Source organism: Siniperca chuatsi, linkage group LG16 (genome assembly GCF_020085105.1).
Source record: "Siniperca chuatsi isolate FFG_IHB_CAS linkage group LG16, ASM2008510v1, whole genome shotgun sequence".
In the NCBI taxonomy this organism is placed as follows: Eukaryota; Metazoa; Chordata; class Actinopteri; order Centrarchiformes; family Sinipercidae; genus Siniperca; species Siniperca chuatsi.
The window spans coordinates 313880-327659 of record NC_058057.1 but is presented as its reverse complement, the minus strand read 5'-3'; positions in this window follow the sequence as shown (position 1 = coordinate 327659).

The window sequence follows — 13780 nt, the reverse complement described above, 5'->3', positions numbered from 1 at the left end:
TTTTCATCCTGGACTCAGGAACAGACAGGAGACCCCTGCCCAGACACGTGTGTACTTAGAGCGAGATAAGACAGTACTAGCAGCCTCTAATTCACAGTTAAAAACAATGCATAGGTGATCAGATACAGACATGTCCCTGATTTCCACAGATGGGGTTTTCAGGCCCAGACTAAAGACTAGGTCTAAGGTGTGGCCACGGGAATGAGTTTGGCCAGACACATGTTGTTGAAATTTAAAAGAGTTAGTGATATTTAAAAAATCAGCAGCAAGGGCATTAGAGGAGTCATCAACATGAATATTAAAATCACCACAAAGAAGAATTCTATCATAATTTAACACAAGACTGGATACAAACTCAGGGAGTTCCAACAAGAAGGAGCCAGCTGGTTTAGGGGGGCGATAAATAATAGCAAATATGACTGGGAGGGGGCCGCCAAGTCTAAACCTGAGCACTTCAAAGGAGGAAAAATCATTGCAAGCTATGAGGTTACACTTAAAATGCTTCCTATAGACAGTAACAAGGCCCCCACCTCGACCACAGACCCTAGGGCGACTAAAGCAGTCAAAATCAGGAGGGCACAATTCAGCCAGCTGACTGTGATCACCAGGACGTAACCGGGATTCAGTTAAAAACATAAAATCTAAATCAGTAGAAGAAACAAAATCATTTAAAATAAACGTTTTGTTAGAGAGGGATCTTATATTGAGAAGAGCCATCTTAAAAAGTCTGTGCTGCTTCAGATTTGAGGTTGAGAGTGGAGGTAGGGCCTGGATCTTTATTAAGTTATTATTATTGCTGTGTCGGCTGTGTCTGTTTCGCACTAAGGACCTATCCGAAATTACCACAGAAATGTTGAAAGTGTCGCTAGAGGGATCCGGGCTCCACATAGCAGCACTATTATCAGTCCACAAGGGGGAGGTAGTGACAGCAGAGGGTACGTGGCTGTTTTTGTTGGGCAGAGAAGAGGAAGAGTGAGGGGAGACAGGTGATGTAAATAGTCAACTACGTGAGGAGGACAGCACAGTGTGCTGCAGGTTAGCCACCAGCATGCAACTAACTGACTTGTTTGGGTGAAGACCATCTTGTGCAAACAAGAAAGAACAATCCCAGAATAAGTTAAAGTTGTGAATAAAACCAACGTCATGGGTGCTGCAGGTAGACTGTAGCCAGGTATGAAGGCTGAGGATCCTGCTAAAACGGCCAATTCCCCGACCCAGTGTAGGAATTGGACCAGAAATGAAAGCATGCTTTCCGGTGCTGTTGAGCAGGTCAAAGAGGCGGATGAAGTCTGCTTTCGTCAGCTCAGATTGCTGATAGGCGGTGTCATTGGTGCCGACATGGACTATGATTTTTAGCAGAGGACTTCCGTCTCAGGACGAATGAAACCCCCAGAGCTTCTACTGATCACGGCCTCTTTCAGTAACTTGCGGCAAGAGGAGGAGGAAGACTTGACCGCTGGAAAAAGGGAGCGTCCCTCCAGTGGAGGAAAGTCCTGTGTATCCAGGATGTCAAACCTGTTGGCCAGCGGGAGGTCCCAATGTGAAGGTGGAGGAGGCGGGCGCTTTGCACCATGTCTGTCCTTACAGGCTACAGTCCAGTGCTCCGGTTGGTGTGGAGTCGAACTCACCGGAGCCTTCTCACCACCCCCGCCAGTGAGTGACTATGCATCCACTGGGGCTCGGCACGGAGTAGAAATGGCAATTGCTTTGGGCTTTGCACCCATCAGGAGCCACAGATCTTCAGGCTTAGCTGAAATGGCTTTATGCTCCGGGGTGCCAGTGATGATGGAGCCGAGCCACGGAATAGTGGGATCATTGTCCAGTGCTGGAGTGCAGCAGTCAGGGGAGTGAGAAGGGATGGTCGCATTCCGGCTTGCGCAGCCAGAGGAGCTGAGGACTGCCAGGTGTTTTGCCTGGGCCGAGGTGACAGTGGATAACTCCAGGATGTGCTTGTCTTTTTCTCTGAGCTCGGCTCCCAGACAGGCGATACTTTTTCCTCAGCTTTGAGACGGTAAGGTGACAAGATCCACACTCAGCCATCAGGCTATCATTTAGTCCGTGAGAGTGCTTCGAAGCTTAAAGTCCACAGTTAAGTCCATAAAAGTGCTACAAGCTTAAAATCCTTGGTAAAAGCGAGAGGCTAGCCTAGCCGCCGGGCTATAAACAAACCTAGCTAAGCTAGCAGCAGTGGAGGCAGTCTGGTAAACCACGTCGAGATCCACAAGTCCGATGACTGAAAACTTTTTCCAAGTTAAAACATATAGGTAAACCAGTGGCCAGGAAAGCAGAGTAGCGTAAAAAACTTGGCTTAAAAACTCAATAAAGTATCAATTTATGATGGTTTAAGACGAAGTTTCTAGCGACGCTTCTGCCGGGTACACAAACATGCCGACACATGCTAAGTAGTAGTAGTAGTAGTAGTAGTCAGTACAATAGTAATATTAGTGTAAATAGTCAGAATCAGAATCAGAAATACTTTATTGATCCCTGTAGGGAAACTCTTTGTTACAATAGCTCGCCTTTACGTCAGTGCACACAGGAGAAAGTACTAGAAAACGATATGATACACTATAAACACTATAAAACAGGTCAGAAATAAATTAAGTATCAGGTGGGTATAAGTATAAGATAAACTAAGTGTCGAGTACCAAGTGGGTTTACTGGTTGATGATGAAAGTACAGTATAAAATACAATGTAACTAATTATGTAATAAATAATAGTAATAAGCAGAGGTGCATGTACTGTCGAGAGTAATTGAGGTATATAGTATCAGTAACAATAAATAAGAAACTAACAAGGGAAAACTAATATTGCACGGGAGTAGTACACAGAATATTGCACAATTATTATTAATTATGGCGGAGATGTAATGCTCAATGTCCAGTTTAGTGACCTAGGGTCAAACAGACTAACCCTTAGAGGAGGAGTTAAAGAGTTTGATGGCCACAGGATACAGGATAGCACTGGCCACCACAGACTCATAGAACATCTTCAGCATTGTCCGGCAGATGTTGAAGGACCTCAGCCTCCTCAGAAAATAGAGGTGGCTCTGGCCCTTCCTGTAAAGGGTTCTTGGTCCAGTCCAGTTTGTTATCTAAGTGTACTCCCAGGTACTTGTAGTCCACAATGTCCACACTGACCCCCTGGATGGAAACCGGGGTCACTGGTGCCTTGGCCCTCCGTAGATCTACAACCAGCTCCTTTGACTTTGTCGCATAGAGCTGCAGATGGTTCTGCTCGCACCATGAAACAAAGTTACCCACCACAGCCCTGTACTCCGTCTCATCACCACCGCTGATACATCCCACCACAGCAGAGTCATCAGAAAACTTCTGAAGGTGGCAGGACTCTGTGTGGTAGCTGAAGTCTGTGGTGTAGATGGTGAAGAGGAAGGGAGAGAGGACAGTCCCCTGAGGGGCCCCAGTGTTGCTGACCACGCTGTCTGACACACAGTGCTGCAGGCGCACATGCTGTGGTCTGCTAGTCCGGTGGTCCACAATCCAGGACACAAGGGGGGCATCCACCTGCATTGCTGCCAGCTTCTCACCCAGCAGGGCAGGCCGGATGGTGTTGAACGCACTGGAGAAGTCAAAAAACATGATCCTCACCGTGCTTGCCGGCCTGTCCAGGTGGGTGTAGATGCGATTCAGCAGGAAGATGATGGCGTCCTCAACTCCCAGCCGGGGCTGGTAGGCGAACTGAAGGGGGTCCAGGAGGGGTCTGACCATGGGCCGTAGCTGTTCCAGCACTAGTCTCTCCAGGGTCTTCATTATGTGGGAGGTCAGTGCCACCGGTCTGTAGTCCTTGGAGCCACTAGGGTGTGGCGTCTTCGGTACAGGAACGAGGCAAGATGTCTTCCACAGAATGGGGACCCTTTGAAGGCTCAGGTTCAAGACATGTTGAAGGACTCCACATAGCTTGTGGGCACAGGCTTTTAGCACCCCGGGGCTAACGCCATCGGGGCCTGCAGCCTTGTTTGAGTGGAGCCTCATCAGCTGTCCTCTCACCTGGTCAGCAGTCAGGCACACAGCAGAAGTTACAGGTGGGGGAGGGGGGGAGTCGTCGGTCTGGAGAGGGCCGTTAGCCTGATGGGGAGGGGGGAGCAGAGTACTCAGAGGAGCTTGAGGGCCGACAGCAGCTGAGTTAGAGGGGGGATGAGCAGGAGCCGGTGTGTCGAATCTGTTAAAGAACAGATTCAGTTCGTTGGTCCTGTCCAAGCTGCCTTCAACTCCTCTGCTGCCAGTCAGTCTGAAGCCAGTGATGGTCTTCATGCCACTCCAGACCTCTCATATTGTTCTGCTGGAGTTTCCGCTCCAGCTTCCTCCTGTACTTCTTCTTGGCTTCCCTGATTTTCACCTTCAGGTCAGCCTGGATAGCCCTCACCTCCTCCCTATTACCATGAGTAAAGGCCCTCCTCTTGGCATTCAGAATGTCCTTGATGTCCTTTGTTACCCACGGTTTGTTATTTGGATAACAATGGACCTTCTTAGTTGGGACATTGCAGTCCACACAGAAGTTAATGTAGCCAGTGATGCACTCAGTGAGCCCATCAATGTCCTCTCCATGAGGCTCACAGAGTGCATCCCAATTTGTCACCTCAAAACATTCCTGCAGTGTCTCATAGGCCTCCCCTGACCATCTCCTCACTGTCCTTGTGGTCGCAGGCTGCCTTTTAACCAGAGGCACATAGCAGAATTTGAGGTGAACCAGGTTGTGGTCTGACCTACCCAGAGGGGCGAGGGGGGAAGAGCTGTATGCGTCCTTAACGTTGGCATACAGCAGGTCCAGTGTCCTCTCCTCTCTAGTAGGACAGCTCACATACTGGGTGAAATTAGTCAGTGTTGTTGAAACACTGACATGGTTGAAGTCACCTGAGATTAATATGAGTGCGTCTCCATTTAATCTATGTAAAATTATTATTCAGTATTGGAAATGTATATATAGTTGTAGGTGTTTTTATATTTGTCTCACTATACAGGTTCATTTTGATTGATGAAATGAATGCATAACATTCATTTTATAAGCTGCTGGAATATTCAGGGTCTCCACTCATCATCCTTTGAGCTGAATAGTGGAAACCCTGAATTCATGAAATCTATCAAAGATGTTGATGTAATTGTGTTAACAGAAACATGGTATCAAAATGATCTGTTTACTCACTGTCCTCCAGGATATAATGAAGTCTTGGTGCCCTCTATAAAATTAAAAAAACATACGCATGGGAAGAACATCGGGGTACAGGGTAAATCACATATTTGGTCAAGATTAGATCAAAGCCTAGGCATAACTGATAGAGACTTACAGTACATCTCTGTGCTATATATATACCCCCAGTAAATTCTCCTTATTTTGAAGAAGGCATTTTTGAAACTCTCCACTCAGAAATCACCCATTTCCAGGCCCAGGGAAACGTGCTTCTAACTGGAGACCTGAACGGACGAACAGGAATTGAACCTAATGTCATCGACCCACAGGGCAACATCCATGTATTTGGTCAGTCTCCCTTGCTTACCACACCAACCATCACCCCTCAGAACAACTTTGACTCTGAAATAAAACAAAGTGGCAGGGAGGTAGTGCATCTCTGTCGGGCCTTAGGCCTGTACATAGTTCACGGTAGGTTCAGAGGGGACTCTTTAGGGAGATTCACATACTCCTCTTCTCTTGGGTCTAGTGTAGTAGAGTATGTAATCAGTGACATGGACCCCTCCACTATCAGTGCATTCACTCAGACAGCAATCCCAGTCAACAGTCTCTCCAGCCAAGGAAAGCTTGTGGTCCAGACAGCATTAAAAGCGAAATGCTCAAATGCGGCACCCCAGAGATGCAGGGTGCAGTGTTGAAGTCAGGATGTTTTCCAGACATCTGGTACAAAGGGCTCATTTCCCCCATTCATAAGAGTGGGGACAAATCAGACCCTGGTAACTACTGTGGCATCTGTGTCAGCAGCAACTAGTCTGTAGTAGTCTAAATAAAAGAATACTAGATTTCTTTGAAGGACACTCCATCTTAAGTAAAAATCTAATTGGCTTCCTCCCGCACCACTGACCATGTATATACCCTTCACACTTTAATTAGCAAACACGTACACCACAAAAAAAATGCTAAAATATTCACTTGTTTTATTGACTTCAAGAAAGCTTTCAACTCTATTTGGCATGAAGGGCTCTATTATACACTTCTACATTGTGGTATAGGGGGCAAAATGTACGATCTGGTTAAATCAATGTATTTAGAAAATAGATGTGCTGTTAAAATTGGAGACAAACAAACTGAATCCCTCAATCAGATTAGAGATGTTCGTCAGGGCTGCAACTTAAGCCTGACTTTATTTAATGTGTATATAAATGAACTTGCTGTACAGTTGGATCAATGTGCTGCTCCTGGCCTCTCCCTCCTAGATAGAAAGGTCCACACATGCTAGGTGATGCCAGAGTAAAGAGGCTACAAGGTTGTGAAGCACAAGTACTCTACCTCTGTAAGACAGCTGAGGGAGCAGCAATTTCCATTTAGCTAGTTTTCCTTCTATTTTTTCTGTGACATTCTTCCAGTTCTTCCTGATCATTGTTTCGTTTACTATAAAGACCAAGACCAAGGTATTTTAAGCCTTCTTTTTTCCAGGCCAGGTTCTGGGGAAGAACCGGGAGACCGCCACACCTTTCACCAACAGCAAGGGGTTCACTTGTTTTCCAGTTCACCCTTGCTGCTGAAACAACAGTAAAATTGTTTGTGATATTAGCTAGAATATCAACATCACTCTGGTTTATAATAAAAACAATGACATCGTCTGCATAAGCAGATAAAACCATGTTCTCATTAAAACCAGGTAAAATCAGGCCTTCAATGGTTGTGCGTATGTTTCGCAGCAGGGGCTCTAGGGAGAGTGCATAGAGCATATCAGACAGTACACAGCCATGCCAGACAGCTCTAGGCACTCTAACTACCATTAAACTTCAGCACACTCTCATCGTCACAGTACAACACCCTGATTTTGGCAATGAAGCCAGCGCTGAACCCAAACTTCTCCATGATTTTCCAGAGGAAGCAGTGCTCAACAAAGTCAAAAGGCTTTTCCTGATCTATAGAAACCAGTGTATATAACCCAATGAAATGGAGACCTCCAAAACATCCTGAATTAGGTAGATATTGTCTACCACAGACCTACCGGGCACACAGTACGTCTGGTCCTGATGGATGACCTGCTCCATAGCTTCTCTCAACTTATTGGCTAAAGCCTCGGACAGAATTTTGTAATCAGCAGAGGAGAGACACAGGGTGCCAGTTTTTGATATCCTGCAGGTTACCCTTTTTAGGTAAGAGAGCAATAACAGCCCTGCGGCAGGACAGTGGCAGTGAACCTGAGGCCAGACTTTCATTAGAAATATCTAAAAGGTAGTTCGCTAACATGTCCCAGAAGGCTTTATAAAATTCAACAGTCAGGCTGTCAATGCCTGGACCCCTCTGTCCCTGCATCTTCTGCAGATCAGCTTGAAATTCCTGCATCTGCAGATGCCTCTCTAACTGAGAGTTGGTCTCAGAGACCTGAGGCAGTTCACTGCAGAACCCCTCGTATCATCCTCTTTGTACTCACTGGTATAGAGGGAGGAGTAAAACTCAACAGCTCGCTTTCTTACCAGGCCAGGTTCTGTTAGCTCTTGCCCTGTGTTTGAGAGGAGAGAGTGGATTACTTTTTTCTGTTTTTGTTTTTTTCCAAGCCAAAGAAAAAACTAGAGGGAGCATCCATCTCTGTGATGTTTTGGACTCGGGATCTTACCAGTGGACCCTGTACTCCAGCAGGTTGGTTAAAGCCATTTTTTTTATTTGAGGATTTCAATGTATCCTCGATTTCCTGTGGACTTACTCATTTCTTCTAATTCCCCAATATCTGTCTCGAATAATACTGAGTGTGTGCTGCTGACACAAGAGCTTAATTTCAGTTTTTCCATAGTCCCTCCACTGTCTAAAACAGATAAAATCACTCTTCCTCTGTCTAAAAGCAGTCCAGAAATAACTAAGAGCATCCCTAAATTTTTTATGAAAAGTTAAAACTGAATTAAAATGCCAGTATACACTTTTAGGTAGACTATTTCTAACAAAGACATGACAAAGAATCAGGGAATGATCAGTAAAGTCAACTGGCATAATATTGCACATTTTAAAAATATTAAAATTATGTTTAAAACAATGAAACCGATCGAGTCGGGGTAAGGAGATCCTATCCTGTCTTAGGTTGGACCATGTGTACAGTCTGCATAAATATTGATAAAAACAACAGTGAAATGATCAAACCGAGCTTTGGCTAAAGGAAACCTCCCCTCTATTACATGCTCGACCTCCAGAGAGGCTAGACTGAAGAACAGGAAACCCACTGCTCCACTGAGTGTTGTATTGTGGCTTAAGATCACGTCCCCCTCCCACTCTCTATTCCAGTCTGCCTCATTGCTTATACCACTGTGTGTTTCTTGTAAAAATAAATAAATACATCAGTGTGTTTCAGTTTAGTTTTTTCATATATTATTGCCCTTTTCTTTGCCTCTCTGGCTCCATGTATATTCAGGCTTCCCACTCTAAAAATATCCATACAGAGTGAGATGGTAAAAAAAACAAACTAAAAACAATTAATAACTTAGGTGCAAATAGGGGCCTTTTCCATCATCACTGCTTAGTTGTTACTTAACTTTAAGTACAAGTTTCTTCAGTCTAAAGACTTGCTGATCAGTGAGGATTGAATCCTCTTTATTTCTCATGTGGAATCTGGCTAAGATGTAAAAAATCTCTTTATCTGGAAAATATTCCTCCAGTTTAACATGTTTTTTGTTTCTTGGAGAAAAGATTTTCGTTAGCTGTGAACCTTTCTTTCCTGGCTATCACGAGAGACACATCACTGCTCCTCCTCACTGCTGCCTGACTGCACCTGGTTTTTACCTATTTGTCTGCACTCACTCTGCTTGCTTTTGCCTCACTTCACACATTTCTAGCTGTACCCCTATGTATACGTGCTGTAGGTTTCCATGCTGCCTCCTTCTCCACCATCTCAGCATGCTCACTGTGTTTACACCATGCATTACTTGTTTCACCTGTCTCATCTACCTGTGTTCCACAAGACTCACCTGTCTTACCTAGGCCTACCTGTGTCGCAGACACACAATTTTCCCTTGTTTTTCCCTCTTCATTTGACTGTGTTCCTCTTCACTGCAACCAAAACATTTCATAACTGACGAGGTAGCAAAGATAACATAACAAGTTAAAATCATCAGCCTTTACATGGAAACAGAGTTTGAGCTCCTCATCCCGACTGTTTAAGATCATGTAAAGCTGTCTCCTGTGAGACACCATGTGTTTCAATAAAGGCAATTTGCAGCCAGAGAGAATCTGTTTAATTGGAGAAACAACTCTCTGTGTTGGGAGAGCTCCCTGCTAAGAAAATCAATTCAGTTCAATTTTATTTATCTAGCGCCAATTCCACTCCAGCTCCAAAAGTTGCTAAAAATCATCAGATGACGTCATACACTCAGCTAGATGTTGATGTGCGTGACGTCATCAACGCATTCACTTGCATGCAGCTTAGTGCAGTGAGGGAGAGATCACTTTAATTTAAGAAATATAAAATGTAGATAGAGAAATCTTTGGCCAAATAATCACAAACTCACTATAGGGACATTGTGTATTTGAAGTAAAAAAGTAAAAACATGAATTAAAAAAATCTCCTAAGGGAGGGAGGAAGAGAGGGAGAAGCACAAATGAACTATGTACATATTTACAAGCTATAACATCCTAATCCAGAGATCTGGAGAGAGAGAGTGAAGCTGCCCCACACTGACCACCTGCGCACAGGCAGGAAGAGAAGAAGAGAGACACTGTTGGCAGAAGAGCCACAGTATGCATGGGAATGAATTACAATGTAATATTTGAAAATATTTCTGCCTTTTCCCTGATGGTCTGATTAAGTTGCTAAATTTGTTGCTAGTCGCTTTTTAGAAATAAAGTCACTAAAAATAGTAACAAAGTGCCAAGTTGGCAACACTGGATGCTGTGCCTCCAAGTCAGAAGTTACGGCAAGCACTTAGCAAGTAACGGTGAAACGGTGCTTTTTACAGCACTATAGTGAGGTACATTAAAATGCCGTTTTTCACGCCATCAAAAACCTATCCAAAACGTTGCTTTTCACAGTGTTTTTCTTTATGGTAATGAGTCCTTCCTCCTGTTTTGCATAGCCATTAAGATCAGAGTTTCTGTAACCAATCAGTGAAAAGTAAAGCCAGACCAAAGCAATGCATCGATGAAAAGTGCATGCCATTGTTAAGCTGCAGCTCTGTGTTGTCTTTGTGAATTGTAGACAGTATTCCGGATTCAAAAGATTAAATATTAATTTAACTGAGAATATAATCACCTTGCATTGTCTTTTTTTAGCTTTACAATCACTTTCAATCTTTTTCATACTTGCTATGCTGTAGTTTCTAAATTCACATGTGACTACAGTTCCCTACCAGTAATACAATCAGGTAACACCCAACTTCAATCTGCCAAATCCAATCACCATGCCATTCAGCAGGAGGACTTAGACTACTATTAAATTATGTACAATAAGCAATGACTTCATGTAGACTACATAACCAACAACACCAACAATGTATTTAATGCAACCTATAGCAAGTACTGCTACACCTTAAGCCCAAACTATATCCAACCATGTCAAATTAATACAAAAAAGTGGTTCTCAGACTTATTCAGAAATGTAAAAGCGGCTTCACTAACACTGCAGCATTTTCTGCTTGTATTTCATTATAGGCTTCAGAACAGTATTACATATTTGTATATAGCTGACATAATGACTAACAAAATGTGTTATACCTGGCTCACTGTGTAGCAACATTAATGGGAGGTCACATGTCAAAAAATACCTTTTTATTTAAGAGTTACTGAGAAAAAAAACATATCAGCGCTTATCTGTTTCAAGGGGCTTCTGGTGATCTGCAGAGTGCTGGTGAAGGAAGAGGAAGCCATCCAAGGTGGAGACAGCAGCATTCTTAACCCCACACCCATCTGTGGGATGCTATCAAGGCAACCTGGTACACACCACAACCACTTACTACCTGCAGGTGGAGACATTTACATCAGGAGAGAACACAAGGCAGGAGTCACGGGGAAGGCTAGGCCAGGCCGTAACAAGCGTTGACACTAATGGATTAATATAGCGTTTGGTACAAATTGTATATTTCAGAAAGTAAGGTGTAATTGTGTGTAATTTTAAAATAATAATAATGTAATGGTAGTGGTAATATTAATATTAATAAAGTTATAATGATAGGAATGATAGTGATAGGAATAATAATAATAATACTTTATTTATAGAGCACTTATCAAAACAAAGTACAAAGTGCTTCACAAAGAGAATACCACAGCGAATGATAAAATACATTAAAAAAATAAAAAAAAATAAAATAAACAGATAGCTCAGGTAAAATCAGGATATGATTTCCGATAAAAATGCGGCTTAAGACGAGACTTAAACGAAGACACTGACTCAGACAACCTAATTTCTTCAGGCAAGTTGTTCCAGAGCCTCGGTGCCCTGATGGCAAAAGCTCTGTCCCCCTAAGTTTTCATTCTGGACTCAGGAACAGACAGGAGACCCCTGCCTGAAGATCTCAAACTACGTAAAGGTTCATAAGGGATTAATAGTTTTAAAATATAATCTAGAGCCAGGCCATGAAGTAAAAAATCAATCCTAAAACCAACAGGGAGCCAATGTAAAGAGGCTAAAACAGGTGTGATGTGATCGTACCTCTTGGTCCTAGTTAAAAGCCTAGCAGCTGAGTTCTGTACAGTCTGGAGTCATTTCAAAGTTTTTTGATTAACATCAGAAAATTGCAGGTCATCCAGGTTTTTATGTTCTTAAGGCATGCTTGAAGTTTAGCTCACTGATTAGTTTCATGTGGCTTGACTGATACATATAATTGGTTATCATCCCCATAACAATGAAAGTTTATGGAGTATTTCCTAATAATATATGAGGAAGCATACATAAGGTGAATAGAATTGGTCCAAGCACAGAACCTTGCAGAACTCCGTGACTTGGTGTGCTTGGAGGACTCACAATTAACATGTACAAACTGAAATCGATCTGATAGATAGGATTTAAACCAGCTTAGTTCCTTTAATGCCAATTAAATGTTCCAGTCTCTGTAATAGGAGGTGATGGTCAATGGTGTCTAATGCAGCACTAAGATCTAACAAGACAAGTACATAGACAAGTCCATTGTCTGATGCAATTAAAAGGTCACTTGTAATTTTCACCAGTGCTGTCTCTGTGCTATGATGCACTCTAAATCCTAACTGAAAATCCTCAAATAAACTATTGTTACTTAGAAAGTCACACAACTGACTGGTGCTGCTTTCTCAAGGATCTTAGAGAGAAAGGGAAGGTTAGATATAGGTCTGTAGTTGGCTGAAACCCCTGGATCAAGAGAGGGGGACATAGCCTGTTAATAAAGATAGATTGATCATATCCAGTAAAGAAGAGCCAACTAAGGGTAAGACTTCTTTAAGCAGCCTAGTTAGTATGGGGTCTAAGTGACAGGTTGGTTTATGCATACTTTATACTTTTAATAAAGAATGCAGAAAAAAGAATGAAAGGAGTGTTAGAGAGTGATATGCAACACTTTCTATCACTTTTTAATCAACGGGTGATGGATGGTGACCTTTGACCTTTGATTAAACAGGAATTAAACCCCACCCCCTTAACCCTCCTGCCCTCCGAAGCAGGGGTGGTTAGCAGGAGCCAATGAGCATGAAGCAGGCATGAACCAATGGGAGCGCAGCAGGCAGAGTTAGGGTTATGGGAAAATAGGTTAGGAGGAGCCTGTGTGAGGTAATGATTTTGTGAAAATGTGAACTAAAAAGTAAATTATTAAAGTTTTGAAGTTGAATAAATGTCCAGATATTTGTTGATGAATGTCAATGTGCGACCTCTCTTACAGCTCCTGTGCAGACTGTGATCTGTGGCTAGCATTAGCCTGCATGAGCAGCATCTCTTGCAGACTGTGTGAAGGCGGACTGAGGAATGAGGGTATATCAGATTTCCTCTGTAATACTATCAACCTTAAAGGTCAGCCATCTGTGAAGGCAGTTTGAAATTGGCGAGTGAAACTCCTCACAGAGAGTAAATAAAACTACTAGGTTGCCCATGGCGTTTCTCAATCATCAATACATCCTGTGTCCCTAAAAGGTCAAAGTTTGCTGCTCTTTCTGAAGGCAGACTGTGTGAAGGCAGATTGTGTGAAGACAGACTGAGGAATGTCTCTTGTATGGCTTTAAGGCATACTGAATGCGTGTCAGCCGAACAACACTTTCATACACACTTAGTACAAAATAAGGGTAAATTGCCCATAAAATCTGGAATCTGGGGACCTTTACTCACACTTATGTTGAAATAGATTATACTTTAAAGTTTCATAATATCATAAGGGGAAATTACAATTACTGTCTTTAACACAGAGCCAGATGTCAAATGTACTTAGTTTCTGTGAGAAGCTCCATGTGTGAGATTTGTTTAACATCACAAATGATGAGAAAAAGAAGTAAAAGAAAAATTAAATCTCAGAGGTTAATCTCTGCACTGAATACACACACACACACACACACACAGAGGTCAACCCTTGTTTTCACACAGGAACCCTATAAAGACAGGGGACACCTAGTGACATGGGTAGATATTAAACTGAGACAGAGAGCAGGAAGACATCTGACATCTGACAATAGAAAATGGCTCAAGCAACC